Source organism: Cololabis saira, chromosome 7, assembly GCF_033807715.1.
Source record: "Cololabis saira isolate AMF1-May2022 chromosome 7, fColSai1.1, whole genome shotgun sequence".
NCBI classification, from domain to species: domain Eukaryota; kingdom Metazoa; phylum Chordata; class Actinopteri; order Beloniformes; family Belonidae; genus Cololabis; species Cololabis saira.
In genome coordinates, this window is record NC_084593.1 from 34,252,315 (window position 1) to 34,269,502 (window position 17,188).

Genomic DNA, 17,188 nt, shown 5'->3' on the forward strand with positions numbered 1-17,188 from the left:
TCCGGTGAAAATACTCACTGGTGCTGCGGGACTAGAGTCCCCGGGAGTGCCACGGAGGGACACACCGAGCCCCGGCGGAGGGACACGCCGAGCCTCGGTGCCGGGAGCAGGGAGGAAGCGGAGCTGCGGCGCCGACATCCACGTGTGCGTTGATTTATGGTTCCGCGTCGCACCGACGCAGAGCCTACGGCGTAGAGTACGCGTCGCCGCGTACCTTACGCCGTAGGTTACGCGCAGCTTCTGCGATATTTATTTATTTTTTGAGGTTACGCTCGCGAGTCAATTGACGGGACTTATTTTATTTTAAATACCCTGTTTTTCAATAAAAATACTATTAAATGACTTGCATTGATATCGTACTACTGCATATGATTTATTTTTAACCTCAATAAATTCATATAGCCTATGTGACCGGAATTTCAAACATTTGTCCGGTAAATTGAAACCCTGCCGGTCACATTGTCCGGTGCCAATTTTTTCTAGCGGAAACACTGGTGCAACCACTTAGAGATTAGCACTGTCTTGATTGTACTTGTAATTGTAATAAAAGACCAGCTGTGAGTTGGGCTGGAAAGGTCCAATGACAAAGTTTTGATAAAGCAGCAGGGAGCAACTATCTTCGTCCAAGGACAAAGACTGCAACCCGGGATAGGGAACGGCCTCTAGCTCATTGCCAAATGTTGCTGTGGCAGTTGCCAGAACAGCTGGCACGTTTGGACTGACTAGATTTGTCTGGACTCCTGTCAGGACCCAGTTCTAAAAATCCCAAATCATGCAACGGCTATGGTCAGTTAGCCAAGTGCAGTATAGCCAATAGTCCCACTGGTGCTCGATAGGAAGCCCCTCTAGCCTTATTTCAGTGTTGGCAGAACTAATTTAAGAGGTTTTGGTCGAGACATGGAGGATGGATAGACAGAGATTAATTTGAATCATTGATTAGCATGACTTCTGGAAACATTGGTCACTGAGATAAGGTTAGCCTGTTTCAGCTTCAGGCTTGCTTGCCCCACTTATATGTACATTTTTGGATTAACAGGGATTGAAAGGTGCCAGTCCTTTCCAATATGGTGTGCAGAGAAAGCGGGAAAAAAAATTTTAAACTCGCTCTTCAGAAAAACTTTGAAGTGACATCAAAGGGGGTTCTTTCAGTGCTTTTCATACATTATTTTGTTGAAATGGACCACCAGGGTCCAATCTCACTTCTCTATGTACTATCATATCAAATATTAAAAACACCTCTGATAGGGGTATTTAAATTAAGTTATGATTTATGAAAGAAATTCACAAACAAATTTGTGAAAGTAAACTGCCTTAACAACATTCCCAAAATTAAATATTTTCTTCACAATAAGTCATGTTTTTCAAAGACTGGATAATACTAATACTCAGCAGGCATGTGAGCTTGCTGCTCCGTTTTTTTAAGCCTCCTGGGATGAACGGATCATATGCTTCCATACTGTCACATAAGCCGATTTATTTTGGTTACTGAAAGGTTGGTGATGTCTAAACATATGACACAGATATATTTCTAACAGCAATTCGATGATAAGGAAAATGAGGTAACGTAAGACCTCAACAATGAAGGTGGTCATGAAGTTCCTTTGCCAACTAAACACTTTCATCTGCACATTAACGTTGCCCTCCCTCTTCCTAAGTCTGCAGTGCACATGAGTTTGAAACTTGAGTGAGCATACTCAAGTGTGTTCACTTGAGAAAAAAAACAGCCTATTTTCTTATTACCCCTTACAAGAACTACTGTAATATTTCCTTTGATAAGTAATACAGCAGAATACTTTTCTCAATATTCCTGGTATAATGACGATTTTCATTTCAAAAGGTGGAGAACACTCATATTGGTTATGATTGATACATGATGTCTCCGATCAATATTACCAGAATATTCTGGACCTTAGTGAGGTTCCTTGAGGATCAAGTGAATATTGTATAATGGGAAATGTCTTTACCTGAAGTGAAAGAAACCTCTCTCCTCCAGATCGTGGGCACCTCTCTTTGCATTAGGGCCCAAGCTGAAAATACAATTGGAGAAATTCGATCAACTTAAAAATAAAATAAAAATATATCAATGGAAATTCTTGGCATCAAAGGTTCATTTTATTCATTTGACTGCATCCTCAGTGGCCACTGTGTTTGAGCCAAATGATCATTAGTGCTGCAAAACTTGCTTTAGTGCAGCAGATTAACTCATTTTATCAACACGATACTTCACTTTGGTATAGAAGCATGAAATTTGGCACAGATACTCTCCAAGGTCTACTCTTTAGGGAACAGGCGCGTGCCACTCAAAATTCCAAGATGGCGGCCCCAAAATCCAAGATCACCGCCAAAAAACGTGCTTTTTCCTTTATAACTCAAAATGCCTTGATTTTTAGCCCCATAGATATATTAAAGTTGAATATAAAGTTGGGTATTGTGGACCTTTTGGTACCAAGTACATGTCTGTATCCATTACGGTTCTTAAGATACATCATACAGAAACTTGTATATACCCGGAAAAGTGAGAATTTTGTAAGATTGATTGTTGTTACGAGAACATGGATTCATGAAAATGTTACTCTCACAACCTGATATTTCCAGTAGGGTTACTTACTATTAAGACAACCTGGGGGTTGTCTTATTAGTTAAAGATGTCGGCCCTTTTTTCAAGATGGCCATCAAATTCTCATTATAGTAGAGTATAGTAGAGCAGTGATTCTTAACCATAGGGCCGCGGCCCACACTTGGGCCGCGAGCGCCATCTAGTGGGCCGCCAAAAAAAATTCAGTTTTGTACGTGTGGGCCGCGAGGGCCGCGGGACTGCATAGCAACTCCCAACCAAATGAGGAGAAGAAGACACTCAGCTAGCTGTACGTGTAATAGTAAGAGAAATGGTGTGTCTTTACAGAGAAAATCCTTCATTTTGCACAGAGTAGGTTTAGATCCGCCAGGATTAGGGATCGATTAATTGGGTCTGCGCCCAGAGCGAGCGAGCGCGGCGTGCTCATTTATCCCGGCGCGTGCCCGCGGCCGGGGAGGTCGGCTGAGGCTGCCGCTCGGGCGGTGGGCTCCGTCGTTACTGCTGAAGGATGGTAGATGTAGATGCGTGGGCTGTCGTGTCTGCTGGACTGGACTGTTCGGGCTTTCGAAAAAGCATCGGAAAGTAACTGCTGCAGCGCGACCAGAGAGCTGCGGTGCGGGCTGTGCCCGTCGCAGCTGATCAGGCTCGGATGAACCCGACACACTGAGTCCTGACAACTTATTAATGTAAATAACTTAAAGTAAAATCAAACTAAGTTTTGTCCTCGCTGTATTTTTAAATATGCAACCCGGAATGGACAAATTCATCCTGTTCAGTCTTCCCACTGGGACAAAACCAGTGTCTCATACGTTCAGAGACCGTGGCGTTCAAAGTGCGAAAGTGAAACGCCACTGAAACAAAACACAAGTTTTTCATCAAACATATCCACTCAAGTCTGAACTGAAGTCACAGAAAAATAAGCTGAGCATCTTAAAACACCCATGTTTGGGTCCAGATACAGCTGTGAAGCAGCTTTCTCCACAGTGAACATAATTAAAACTAAATATCGTTTCAGGCTCATCAATGAGCACCTCCACATGCATATGAGAACCTGAACCTGAACCTTAAATTGTTAAGATGTGTTTATATTAATTTAGTATAAAAATGTGTTAAGACAATTAACAAAGAAAAGGGGAAATTCAAACTGCTGGTAGAGAAATAAAATAAGATAGCATTTGAAAAATAAAATAAAATCTACTTTATTTTTAAGAGAAAAAAATATGTTTAATTCAAGTTAAACATGTTAATTGGCAAATATGTACTTTTTTTAATATAACAGTCAGATGCAGATGTTGATACAACTATGAGGCTACTTGAATATATATATATATATATATATATATATATATATATATATATAATGATGTTCTGGACCTTCGCTTGAGTAAATTTTCTCTAAATGGACCTCTTAAAGTTGAATACCCCTGCTATACAGTGTTTATATTTAATGGGCCCCGGGCCACTCTGTACTGAAAAAATTGGGCCCCAAGGTCAGAAAGGTTAAGAACCCCTGTAGTAGAGTGAATGTCACTACACAACCAGGGCACACTGGTGACCTCTGAAACCTGTCTAGACAGTCTGGATAAATGTTTCCATGAGGAAGCTGATAGCCGCATCTTTGTACATGCCAAACATGCCACTGAGGAGGGTAGCAAAACCATAATGATCAAAGCCAATGACACCGATATTCTTGTTATCGCACTTAACATCTTTCCATCCCTCCAAGAACTTGGTCTGCAGCAACTGTGGGTTGCATTTGGACATGGTGTGAGCCTAAAGTGGATTGGTGTTCATGACCTGTACCATTCTATTGGGCCTGTTAAGACCAAAGGCATACTCTTCTTTCACACCTTCACAGGTTGCGATACTGTATCAGCCTTTCGGAACAAAGGCAAAAAGACTGCCTGGCAAACCTGGGACATTTGCCCTGAGGCCTCTCCCATCTTCAGCAAACTAGGTCAATACCCTCCTGTATTGACTGATGGTGAGCTAGAGATCTTGGAGAAGTTTGTTGTCCTCATGTACGACAGATCGAGTACGGCCGTTAGTGTAGATGAGGCTAGGCTTGATATGTTTGCCCGAAAGCAGAGGCCATATGAAGCCATTCCTCCAACAAGAGCAGCTCTGCTTCAACACACTAAACGCGCTGCCTATCAGGCAGGCTGCATATGGGGTCAGGCAACCCAGCGTAAGCCACAAGAAGAGAGCCCTGCTGACTGGGGATGGACAAAGGTCGGTGCACAGTGGCAGGTCTACTGGACGGCAAATGCGTCTGTTGCTCAAAGTTGTGAACAGCTGGCCAAGTGTAACTGCAAATCAGAGTGTTGTGGAAGGTGCAAATGTTTCAAGTTGGGTTTCAATTGCACAGCACTGTGCGGTTGCAAATGTGAATAGAGCAAGTACACTGAAAACCTTGTGGTGGGCCTGGAGCCTATCGAGTACCGTGATGACAAGTGCACCTTCCTTGATATGATGCCCCTGATGCAACCCATAATACTGAGTGCCAAGCAGGGAGAACTGTAGTATTTTAGATGGTCTTTTGTTTGACTCGGCAGGGGATCGAATGCACAACCTTTCAAATTCAGTGTGGACATTAACATCTTAAATTTTTGCTGGTCATTGAATTTTGCGATAACAGTGGCCCTTTGTATGCCTGCAATCTTGCAAAAGGCAGCATCTTGATTTTTTACTGGCTATACACTTTTTCAAAAAGAGTGGCCAACACAATATTTGGAGCATATATGCTTGCATCAATATTTAAGCATTTTGACAATGAATATAGGACAGGAAGACATGTTTAAAAACGGTCCCATCCTGAATATTTACTGGCCATTTTCCAAACAAGTGGCCCTTCCTCTTTGTAAGCTGCACCTTGCCGTGGTGGAGAGGCTTGAGTATTCCAATCATCCTGAGGGCTATGCCGGTGGGGATTTTATTTATTTTATTTATATCCCTGGCAAGTTTAACTAAGCCGGATAGGTAAAAGGGGAGGAGGCAGACAAAGCAGCGCCCTGGGCCTCCAGGTTGAGGGTTGGCCATGGGGATATCTAAGATTAAGTAAGTAACCCTACTGAAAATATAAGGTTATGAGAGTAACATTTTCATAAATCCATGTTCTCGTAACAACAATCTTACAAAATTCTCACTTTTCCGGGTATATACAAGTTTCTATATGATGTATCTCAAGAACCGTAATGGATACAGACATGTACTTGGTACCAAAATGTCCACAATACCTAAGTTTATATTCAACTTCAATATATTTATGGGGCTTAAAACCAAGGCATTTTGAGTTATAAAGGAAAAAACACATTTTTGGGCGGACATCTTGGATTTTGGGGTCGCCATCTTGGAATTTTGAGTGGCACGCGCCTGTTCCCTAAAGTGTAGATCTTGGAGATTATCTGTGCCAAATTTCATGCTTCTATACCAAAGTGAAGTATCGTTTCACTAATCTGCTTTACTACTTCTAAAGTGCAGAATGTAAACTGGAGGAAAGGAAAGACAATAGTAAAGAGCCAGGCGAGGAAACAAACCAAAGAAAACAACAAATTAGCTTATTTTCTGTCAATCTCAGAGTTTTATCAGAAGGCATGTACCATTGTTTTCTCTGAGCTTCTATAACCCCATCTGACAAAGATCCCACTCGCCTACCATACCATAGTAGCTGAAAGTGGATTACTACACCTACACCTTGTGACAGAATACACTTCATTAACTTATTTTCCTGAGTTGACAAAGGAGAAAAAAATACATACATCTGGATGCCCCAGGGCATGCAGATATCTATAGCCTGAGGTGTTAGTCAACACATCCAGCAAAAAGAAAGTTTGGTGCATTGTGCCATTTAGAAGTTGTAATGAGCCTCTCTTCCTATTCAGTTTTAAAAACCTTAATACTCCCTTGCAAACTGAATCCCCTCTTTCTCTCCGTCTGAAGCAGGTTGCAATTATCAAAGGCGGCATAAAAATGCTGACATTTCCACTGTAGACTTAAAAGTGTGGACCAAATAAAAGTTCAGACCAAAAAGGACAAAAATAAAATGATTCAAGCCAACAGAGCAAATATTGCCAGGACTGCTCAAACAATACCTTAAATGTTTTCAACTTGAACACTAGTGTGACCTCAATACTTCTCCATGCCTGACTGTGCAAGGTATTCAGAACAAAAGACAGAATATGTGTCACAACATTTATTTCCTGATTACTTTTACTTTTGTGACTGTTGGGAGTCAAATCTGATCCCTGCTTCCAGTCACTTGATGTTTTTTCCAACCACATTTCCTCTCCAGAGATGACGGTTAATCATCTAACAAGTTTTAATAATGCCTTGGACTGTTCTTTGTCGCTGTCTGTGTAGAAGCAGATGGACAAACCCATAGATTTCTGATGTTTATTTTTTGCCGTGAGTGCGAGGGCCCGTTCATCGCTGCTTGCAGCTTTAATTTTTTACTGTTTTTTTAAGCTCTAGGTCAGGAGGTTCCCCCCTTATGATCCAGGCCCTGCTCAAGATTTCTTCACAGTTTTTCTTTTCCCACTGTTTGGCTTAAGGCTTTTCTCCCACTAGGGGAGTTTTTACCTGCCATTGTTTATGTAATAATTGCTCGGGGATCATGTTCTGGGTCTCTGGAAAGCGCCTAGAGACAACATTTGTTGTATTAGACACTATACAAATAAAATTGAATTGAATTGAAAATGTGATTGTTGGCTGTTGAGCTGACTCTGCTCAACCTCAGTTAATCCAAACAGTGGGCAAATGAGCAGAAAAAACAAGCCTGGCTGAGACACGCACACCTTACCACAGTCACCACAAGTTAGCCATTTAAGCTCATTTAAACAGGTTATTTGTAGGTCACAAATTCAACATAAATGAACATAGTGATTTAGAAAAAGAGAACCACATTTGTGACCAAAGAAATCTTCTCTGTAGTCAGAACATATCTGACTTTATAGTACAACCCAATCATCTACTCAGAATCTTAACTCTCTTGTAATAAAAATTTTCAGATTTTCAGAATTGTTTCAAGTCTATTTCAATAAAAACATTTGGATTGCTGTAATGTTATACACTGGAATCTTACACCATGATCAGGCGGCAACACCAACAGTAAGAAGACATTATGTGTGAAAATATTCATTTCTGCATAATCAGTAGATTTAATGTTAGGGTTTACCTTTGGCATCTGCAATATCCAGGTAACGGTTATTGATAGGTGAGAAGAGGTGATGCTGTAGTAATTAAAGTCCATTCAGTGAGTTGGGAATATGAGTCATAATAGATGACGAATGATGGAGACTGCTCTACATTTGGCTGCACGCTACAGCCAAATTAAAACCTAGTTAAACGACATGGAAACTGAAGACACATAAACGCTATTAAAAGCTATTAAATGTGAATAATGGAGCTCTGTGGCAACTGATTTGTATGTTCCATCCAGCACTGAGGTGAGTCTCTCAGACCAGGCGTTTTGTGTGCTTACATTGTAATTTGAGGATGCAAGACAGATGATTCATGTCTCTAACAGTTGAAGCATAACTGCATCAGCTCACGTTGCTGGTAGGAATTCACACTAATGGTTCAAATGGAAACAAACACCTTCGTGCTGCGAGCGCTACAGTCACAGCTCCCTATGCTCCCAAATTCTGTGTGTACATGCAACTCTGTCCTGGGCCTTCAGTTTGTCAAAAACAAATCCATCGGCAGAGTAGTAGATCACCCAACACTGAGATGAGGGTATTTCTTATTCGTGGAAAGCAAGGTCATTGAACTACATGGATGCAGGATCAATCAAACAGAATAATGACGCACAGTCTGCTGACATGACGAATATCGACATCTCTATTACATATTGGTCCTGCTGTTCTCAACACTACTTGAATAAATCAGACCGGTAAACTTCTGAACCTAATCCTTCACATTATCAAGGATATACTACAGAAAGCTTTACGAAGGAAATGTAGGACCCTCACTTGAAGTTTTGTCTAAAGATCTCCACGTTGGTCTTATTTGTCCATAAATCATTATTTAAGAGATGTTGTGGTTTGTCCAGATGCAACTTTGAAAACCTTGCAGCTGTGCTGCAATATTCGTTTTAGAGAGGGCATGCTTTCTCTTGCCAACACACCGAAGAAAACTATTTTTCTTATTTATATTTTTTTTTTATTTTTCTGAATCTTTTTCAAAATGTTATTGTTAGAAACTTATGATATATATTATAAGTATATTAAACATGCTCAATTTATGAAGACCTAGCTGTGATGTGTGATGACCAGATCAATATAATTACTATTATTTTTACTACTACTAAATCTTAGAGCTGAAAGACTTTTTACTTTCTTTTTGAAATGGTTGCGCGTCAAGTTACAAAATGTGAACACAAAAACTAATGCCACTGCCAAGCTTTTTCCTATATGAACTTTACATATGGTTAAAACACTCACACACCCCATTTCCTGCCCAGATTTCTGTTGTATTTTAGATAACAGGACAAGAACAAATGTCATGCTCCGTATTCACTAATTCTGGGGATTTTCTTTTTAAATCAGCTAGATCTCTCAGAGGAAAAAAAAAAAGTACGATTATACCTCTAAAGACATGCTTTAGCTCATTAGTAGACTTAGATCTTTAGACCTATATGATGCCCCATATCTTATGGGCATAATAGCAAGTTATCATTAATGACTCATTAATCCCTCAAATCTTTACATGGAAATGTGCCTTATCATGAGCCTTTGTGGGACTTAATCCATTTGAAGAGGCGTCTACGGTAATGATGCTCCATATTTTTAGAGACAGGCACACTACTTCTGGACAAAAGCAGATTTCCTTTGCATTTAAGTAATTGCTTTATAACACTGATTACTTTGTAGTAATAATTACTAAATACTTTAACTTATTGGGCTTTGAGAGGTCATACAGTTCCCACAGAGTCACATCTGTTTGCACACTCTACCCTGCAGTCGTTTTGTTTCTCAATCTCACTCCTCACAAAGTTTTCTAGGGGGCGCTGTTGAGCCATTAGGCCACCCTCATTAATGCGAACCATTAAATATCAAATTTTTCGCCAGGCATGGCTTGCGTGCAAAATTTGGTGACTTTTGGGGGACGTTTAGGGGGGCAAAAAGGCCCTCATTTCGTCGGAAGGAAAAAAATAAACCGAGGAAAAAAAAAATAAATTCCTACAGATACAATAGGGAAGTGCTCGGGCCCTAATTAAACATTATAAGCACCCGATGCCAACTACTATGGCATTTATTCCACCCAAAAAAGTGTCAATCTTACTTTAACTCTGATCCACCTCTCTCTCACCGCGGTAGGGTTGCCAGACTCACCACAAAAAATATCAAGGATCGTATATAAAACACAGATGTAACTTGCAGGTTGGAAAAGTTGAGCCACTGCTAAAGTGTATTTATAATGGATTCTGATGAATAATAATTACTTGCAAAACTTCTGATTCTGGACTGTAGTCTATAAGAAATATCACCATTTCTAATTTGATTTAAGCTTAAGCTCTTCATCATACATTTTTAATTCACTGCATAAACTGTAGCCTCATGTAAAGTAGGGCTGCAACTAACGACTATTACGATCGTCGATTAGTTATCGATTGAAACGATTAGTTGACTAATCGGACTATGAATTTCATAATTATCAAATGACTCTTATTTAGCTCTCAGCTTTTACATTTTTCATGACATTGTTTAAATGATGTGCTGATGAACAAAAAATGACAAGAAAGGTGGACATTTAATTCAAAATACCTCAGACCTACATCTTTTAATGAACTTTTCTGCCAGCCCCGTGGTGTTGCATCGGCCGCCGTCATATTGTTTACCTGCCGCTGTACTTTTGTACTATTGTGCATGTGCAACTCTCAGCAGACAATAGGAAGGCGATGCCTCACTCCGATTTTTTTAATTTAGTTTTCGCTGACAATAGTCAACAATTAAGTTTGTTTGCAACTTTTTATTATCAATTTATGTCGACCACATCAACTAATCATTGCATCCCTAATGTAAGGTGGAATAAACAAAGCATGGTATATTTTTAAGCTAACATATAACTAACAAGTAGTTAATATTGCCAAGCAGACCAGTCACGAGTGCTCTGCTGTGTGTCAGAGTGAAGAGTGACTACAATTCTGGGAAAATGCACCTCAGTTTATATTACAGTGTAGATTTAATGTTGAAGCACAAATTATGCTTGTGAGACAGAGTGAGATCATTATGTGAATAAGTCACAGAAAATACTTTGTGCTGTTAATAAAGCATGACATTCCACTTTAGTTAGTGTGGAAAACTCTGGCAGTTTATTTTAAATTAGTTGTAAACAGTAACAGCCATTTCTGCCATGCTTCCTCAACCACCTTTCCACAGGCAAGGGGGATGGAGTGTCTCTGTCCAACTTCCTCACCATCTGCTTGTCTACACTCTCTCCTACACAAGCGGGTGCAGTTCAATAGGTTTCTATCTACCTGTTTTGTTGAGATCAGGGGGCGTTTTGCCGTGGATCAGCCTCCACCATTTAGAAGTGTCTTCCTACTGTTCTCCCCAACACAGCATCACTCCTGGGAAATGCAACAGTAATGACAGTCACGCAGAAGAACACAGTAGCTTCTCAAGAGCTTGGTTTATTCAGACTTATTAAAAAAACAAAAGGAGGTTCACAAATATAAATGTGCATCTTATTACCACAAAAAACACAAAACAAATCTTTTTGTAGTGACTCATTATTTGCAGGTAAAATTTAGCTTTTTAGATGAGCTGATGAAGGTTCATTATTTTTTGTATTAATACTATTATATATGTAGCCATCTAAATAAAAATGTTTACGTAAGTCACTCTGGATAACCTAAATTATGGCTTAAACGTACACCCTCTGTGTTATGATCTGAAAGGGTTTATATAGACACACAAGTTTTGAGTTTTCCCTTGCAAATTTGTGAGTTTATAAAGAAATTCTGAATTTTGTTTGAGATATTTTACCACATTCCCTGCCATGCATTTTTTTCTCAAATGGCTTAAATAGACCACTCACATTAGCAACATTTATGTAAACTTTAGATTCATAAATGTAAGCATTCTCCTTCTTTAAGTGCAAAAAAATGAATGCATTGCTACAAGGGATGGGTGTCAACAGTTTTGAATTGATACCGATACTGCAAATATTTAATGACACTCTCATTGATAGTCATCTCTATATTTAAAACTAATGTGAAAAGGTATGACTTCAAAAAAGTATATTTTGCAAACATTTTACGCCCGATGCCCTTCTTGATGCAACCCCACATGCCTGGGGAGACCATTTTACCTAAACCAACAAGATTCCACCAAAAGTGAAAGGTAGTGAATTTGTCAAAGTGAATTCTGTTTTTTTTCCTCCATCATCTTCTCTCGCTTGACTATGGAGAATATGCTGCTCTTGGGTGGCCAACACAGAATCTATAGAAAGAACCACCACAGCAGTTCAAGCTGCTGTTACAGCCTGCCTGGCGTTTCCTGTGGAGTTATTAATCCTTTTTTAATGTTAGAAATTTCAGCAATGCAGTTTTACAATTTATAATTACAGACTTATTATATATAACCAGTGTTACACATTCACAGATGAGACTGAGCCAGCCGAGTCAGAGTGGGAGGCTGCAATGAAGAAGAAGTGGCTTTGCTAAAGCAGTTAAATACACTGCCCCAGTTTTGGCTTTATGTTGATCTTCCTCTTATTTGCAGATGTTTCCTTATTTTGTTTTGCATGTTGCTATGCTTCAGTATACACTGGATGTAACATCACTCAGAAATGCGGGCCCACATCCTGTTTAATATCTTACCCAGCCGTGACCGACTGTTAACTATTGTCTGCATACAAGACATTCATGTATGCCACATGTCCTTTATGTGATATTATCACTCTATAGTTGCTAGAGATGCTTAAATACTGATTGTTTTTCTTTCTGATACCGATTCCAATACATGGATTTAGGTATCTGCCAATACAGAGTATTGATCATGCCACTATTTTTGCTGCATAACACAATAAATTAAATTTTCTTTTTTGCTTAGAATCAGATAATGAATATCTAATTAAAAAGAAAAATTAAAATAAATAAATAAAAAAAATGTAAGCAGCACTTGTGTCCAACTGGACTCTCAGCAGTCTGACCAGCACTTATCCAGCTGTACCCTCCTATGTGATTTTGTGCTTGTGTTGTTCTCTCTTTGGATAAAAGCGTCTGCTAAATGACAGTAGTAATAGTAGTATTAGTAGTAGTAGTAGATGTAGATGTAATTAAAAAAAGAGCAGTTTTAGAGATGTATATGTATTTCCTACCTTTGGTGCTGTACAGCAGCTGTTAGATGTTCATTTATGCAGTGAAATTCAACGTTTTCAACAAACAACAAGAACTGGTCATCCAGGACAGTGAATTCTACGGTTGTTTCCATCATTACTCTTGTGTCTGCCCTTTTTTCTGCCTCTCATTTCTGACAGGGTCTCTCCAGACTTTGTGTCTGTCGTTTTTACCTCTTTCCTACTACTTTATTAAACTTAATAACAATAACACGTGCAATAACAATAACTAGATGTGCAATATCTGTTTGTCTACCTCACACACATTCTACCTGCTCTTTTTTCACTGTTTTTTGTCTTTTTTGTCTTTCCCACTACTTTATTTCCATTTCAATGTACTGTATATACCGTCTATATTTCGTAATTAAATATATTTTTAACTTTTTTTTTTTACCCCTGCCCTACATGTGTGTGTTAAGTGTACTGCTGCTGAACAAAGTGAGTTTCCCCACTGAGGGAGAAATAAAGGATTATCTAATCTTATCTTAAACTTGTGCTTGCTCATGTGATGGCTTCTTCATGCTTAATAACGTTGTTTATGTTATTATTAGCAACATTTGAGCCCCCTCTACAAACTGCAGCCTTGTATATAGTGATGAATCCAACTTCCTATATCGTATATTTTTACAAAATCACTGAATCTTGCACTGGGCCCCCAAAAAGCTAAGAAAGGACCTGGATACCAACCTGTATTAAGCTGTATTAAGAAACATTGTAGCCTCACTTCGTGCCACACAAAGATCAGAAATGGCCCCAAAAAAGTGATATCTAAAAACGTCAGGCAACAACCCTTCTTTTGTTAATAAAACAGGAAAGGTTGAATGCAGATGTGGAAAGGCATCACAACAGATGTAGTCCATGGGCCAGAGCCCAAAATTTCACTGGTCAGTAGGGGTGTAACGGTACATGTATTTGTATTGAACCGTTCGGTATAGCGTGTTCGGTTCGGAACGGAGGCGTACCGAACGAGTTTCCACACGGACCTAGACAAAATTCCCGGGAAATTTTGAAGTGCCACGGACTACTGCCGGATGATCGCGGGATGCACCCATGAAGGTCAAGGACTCGATACTTAGTCATTTGACACCACCCATGACTCTCTATGTCAAACCATTCAAAAGGACCGCACGTTGTGGAGCAGAGCGCTGCTGCAGCTGCACATCCATAGGCAGTTGCACTCACACCGAGAAACAACAAGCAACAGTTGTAGCCGACGTCATGGCTAATGCCGTTAGTATTGGCAATAACCCGTGCTTATTAATCACAAAACACAGGTTAAACATCATGACCAAATCCGCTCCGACCCGGTGTGTCAGTATCAGCGCAGACAGACTGCAGCTTCCCCTGAATTATGGTTCCGCGTTAAATCGACGGCGTAGCCGACGGCGTAGGGTCGCGGTGCGGTGTGCGTCGCCGCGTACCCTACGCCGTCGGTTCTGCGTTGGTGTGACGGGGAACCATAAATCAGCCACCGGGAGCAAAGGCGCGCTGGGTTGATGTTGATCCGCGGACCAAACTTGTTAAGGAGCATCAAACTCACTCTTATCTACGCAGAAATAACGCTAAAATATAAAGAAGGCGTCCCAAAGTGTGATCTATGGTGAAATAGGAAAATTAAGAAGCTTGAAACCCTGCCCACCCCCGTCCCGCTGCAGGCACTGGCGCTTTGTGTGTGAATGCACCAAGCGGCGAGATGCTGGCGTCGGGACGCCCGTGACGCTTTCAGTGTGAACGCAGGGTTATAAAGGTTATTTAATCTGAGCAACAACTTTAAACTGTTCAGTGTTGCATTTGTTCAATTTTGCACATTTGATGTAGAAAAGATTTGTTTTTAAGATTTAAGATTTTGTTGTTTATAAGTCTGAGCCTTATAAATGTTATTTAATCTGAGCAACAACTTTAAAGTGTTCAGTGTTGCAACTGTTCAATTTTGCACATCAGGGAGATATTTTTTTTTAAGTCTGAGCCAATGTTATTTTGTGTGTGTGTGTGTGTGTGTGTGTAATAAACAACTAGCACGTTTATATTTTGCATTTTGTTTTCTTACTGTACCGAAAATGAACCGAACCGTGACCTCCAAACCGAGGTACGTACCGAACCGAGATTTTTGTGTACCGTTACACCCCTACTGGTCAGTACCACTCACGGGGACAAAACTTACTTATGATTTCTGAAAAGATCCACATCTATAGATGATGATAACCCTATGATAACCCTTCCTGAGTGGCAGTTGTATCATAGTTATCAGCTCATGAAGTAGTAATTGTCTTATCATTTTAAAGGGGACCTTTTAAGCATTTTCATTCAAGCTAAGATGTAAATCTTTGTGACTAACATAGAGGTCACTGCAGCTCTTTAAACTCTAAACAACACACATTTTTACACCATTTTCGCCGAAATGATATACTATCTTTTAGCCCTGTGTCACCTAGGAACAACATACACACAAAATACAAAAACTGGAATACTCACAGGACCATAAGGATTCAGGAAATGTATAATATACCCATACTTTATCATTGTTACAGGTCATTGTGAGCCTTAAACTAGAAGAGCATCATTAAGCTCCTATGAAACTATAACATAGAAGGACACCACAATGAGATAAGGAACCAGCTTAGTTTTATAAACAACATTATACACATAACAATATTGTAAACAAAATTAACATAGTTATTAATGGGAATATGTGAAGATCTGATTATACTTAGGCTATCAAGTTCTGTGTGTACTTAAGATAGTGTTAAGAAGGTTAACCAAGTACAGAATGATAACATAAATGTCACTCAAACTATGATACAGCTGCCACTCAGGGAGGGTTATCATACCAAAATCATCTACAGACATAGATATTTTCAAAACTTATAAGCAGGTTTTGTCACCTTGAGTGGTGCTGACATCTGGTCTGGCCCATGGACTATAAACTGTATACTATAAGACACATTGTAGCCTCACTCCGTGCCACACAAAGATCAGAAATGCCCCCCAAAAAAGTGATATCTAAAAACGTCAGGAAACAAGCTTTCTTTTGTGAACACAACAGGAAAGACTGAATGCAGATGTGAAAGGCATCCCAACAGATGTAGGAGATGCTGTTGCAGGAGCTCCAGTCCTCATCTGCAGCCACTTCAACGCCTCAACTTCCTGCTCCTGTGTTTACTTCAACACCCACACAAATACGTGGACACGGAGATCAACTTCATAAGTAACCGACCCAAATTCATCCTTACACAACATACTCGTGAACGAGGGGGCTGTGAAGGTTTCACAACACCACAACAAGTTTACTACAAACTTGTTGTGGTGTTGTAGCAGCAGATACAAGCTAACCCTAACTAGTTGGTGAAGTTACTCCGCACAGAAGGAGACCCCCGGGACGGGAAAGTACCTGTTTCAGACGCTTGTCCCTTTCTTGTGCTCCCTGAGTTCTCACAAACACCTGCAGGGCTCTGGAGGAGGCTCGGGGAGCTGCAGCGAGGGGTAACTAGGGAACCCTCCGGTTAGCAACGAGGTGCTGTCAAACAATGGCGAAGCCAAGTACGGCAAGCGGGAGGGGACCACGTGCTTTCTGCGCGGTGTTTGAGGCTGATTTATGGTTCCGCGTTACGGTGTGCGTCGCCGCGTACCCTACGGCGTAGGCTCTGCGTCGGTTTAACGCGGAACCATAAATCAGGCTTTAGTTTCGTTTTGGCGCCTCATAACCAGTATTGGAGTTGAGGGGGGATGAGGGGGGATGGCATCCCCCCCTGAAATAAAAACGGTCAAAATCATCCCCCTGTAAAACTGCCATCCCCCCTTTCCATCCCTTATGGCATTTCATCAATGAATGTGGTTTTACTGCTATTTCAACATTTAGAGTCATCACCAGAAAAATAACACCAGAAAAATGTGACAATTTTCACCTGTTTCAGGTGAATTTTCACTTGAAATAAATAGGAAAATCTGCCAATGGGACAAGATTTATCTTCTTATTACAGGCAAAAAAATTGTTTTGTTGTTCTTGTTCAACTGGCAGATTTTTCTACTTATTTCAAGTGAAAACCTACTTGAAACAGGTGAAAATTGTTGTTTTTCCAGTGATGACTCTTGTTTTAAGTGTAATGAGATTTTTTTTACTAAAATGGGACATTTTAACTAGAAATAAGACAAATATTCTTGTTAAGATTTTGAGTTTTTGCAGTGATCCATTTTACTTATCCTGTGAAGGACAGAGTCATATTGATAAGTTCAGAAAACTGTTACTGCTCATAACTATGATTGCCAACTCCCTGA

The 17,188-nt window shown here is 40.1% G+C and overlaps 1 protein-coding gene and 1 pseudogene across 2 annotated transcripts in view; one reads left to right on the plus strand and one right to left on the minus strand.

The window, feature by feature from the left end:
* enox2 (ecto-NOX disulfide-thiol exchanger 2) overlaps nucleotides 1-16,444 on the minus strand; it is a 184,467-nt gene extending 168,023 nt beyond the window's left edge. The window contains exons 1-2 of one of the 2 annotated variants that reach the window (XM_061725726.1): nucleotides 16,305-16,444; nucleotides 1,965-2,027 (exon numbers count right to left, since the gene is read on the minus strand). The gene's annotated coding sequence lies outside the window, so the exon portion shown is untranslated. Of the gene's footprint in view, nucleotides 1-1,964; nucleotides 2,028-11,051; nucleotides 11,148-16,304 lie in introns of those variants that run through there. The other variant, XM_061725725.1, reaches the window with a different exon arrangement.
* Nucleotides 1-17,188, plus strand: part of LOC133447386 (THAP domain-containing protein 6-like) — a 44,269-nt pseudogene that overhangs the window by 21,692 nt on the left and 5,389 nt on the right.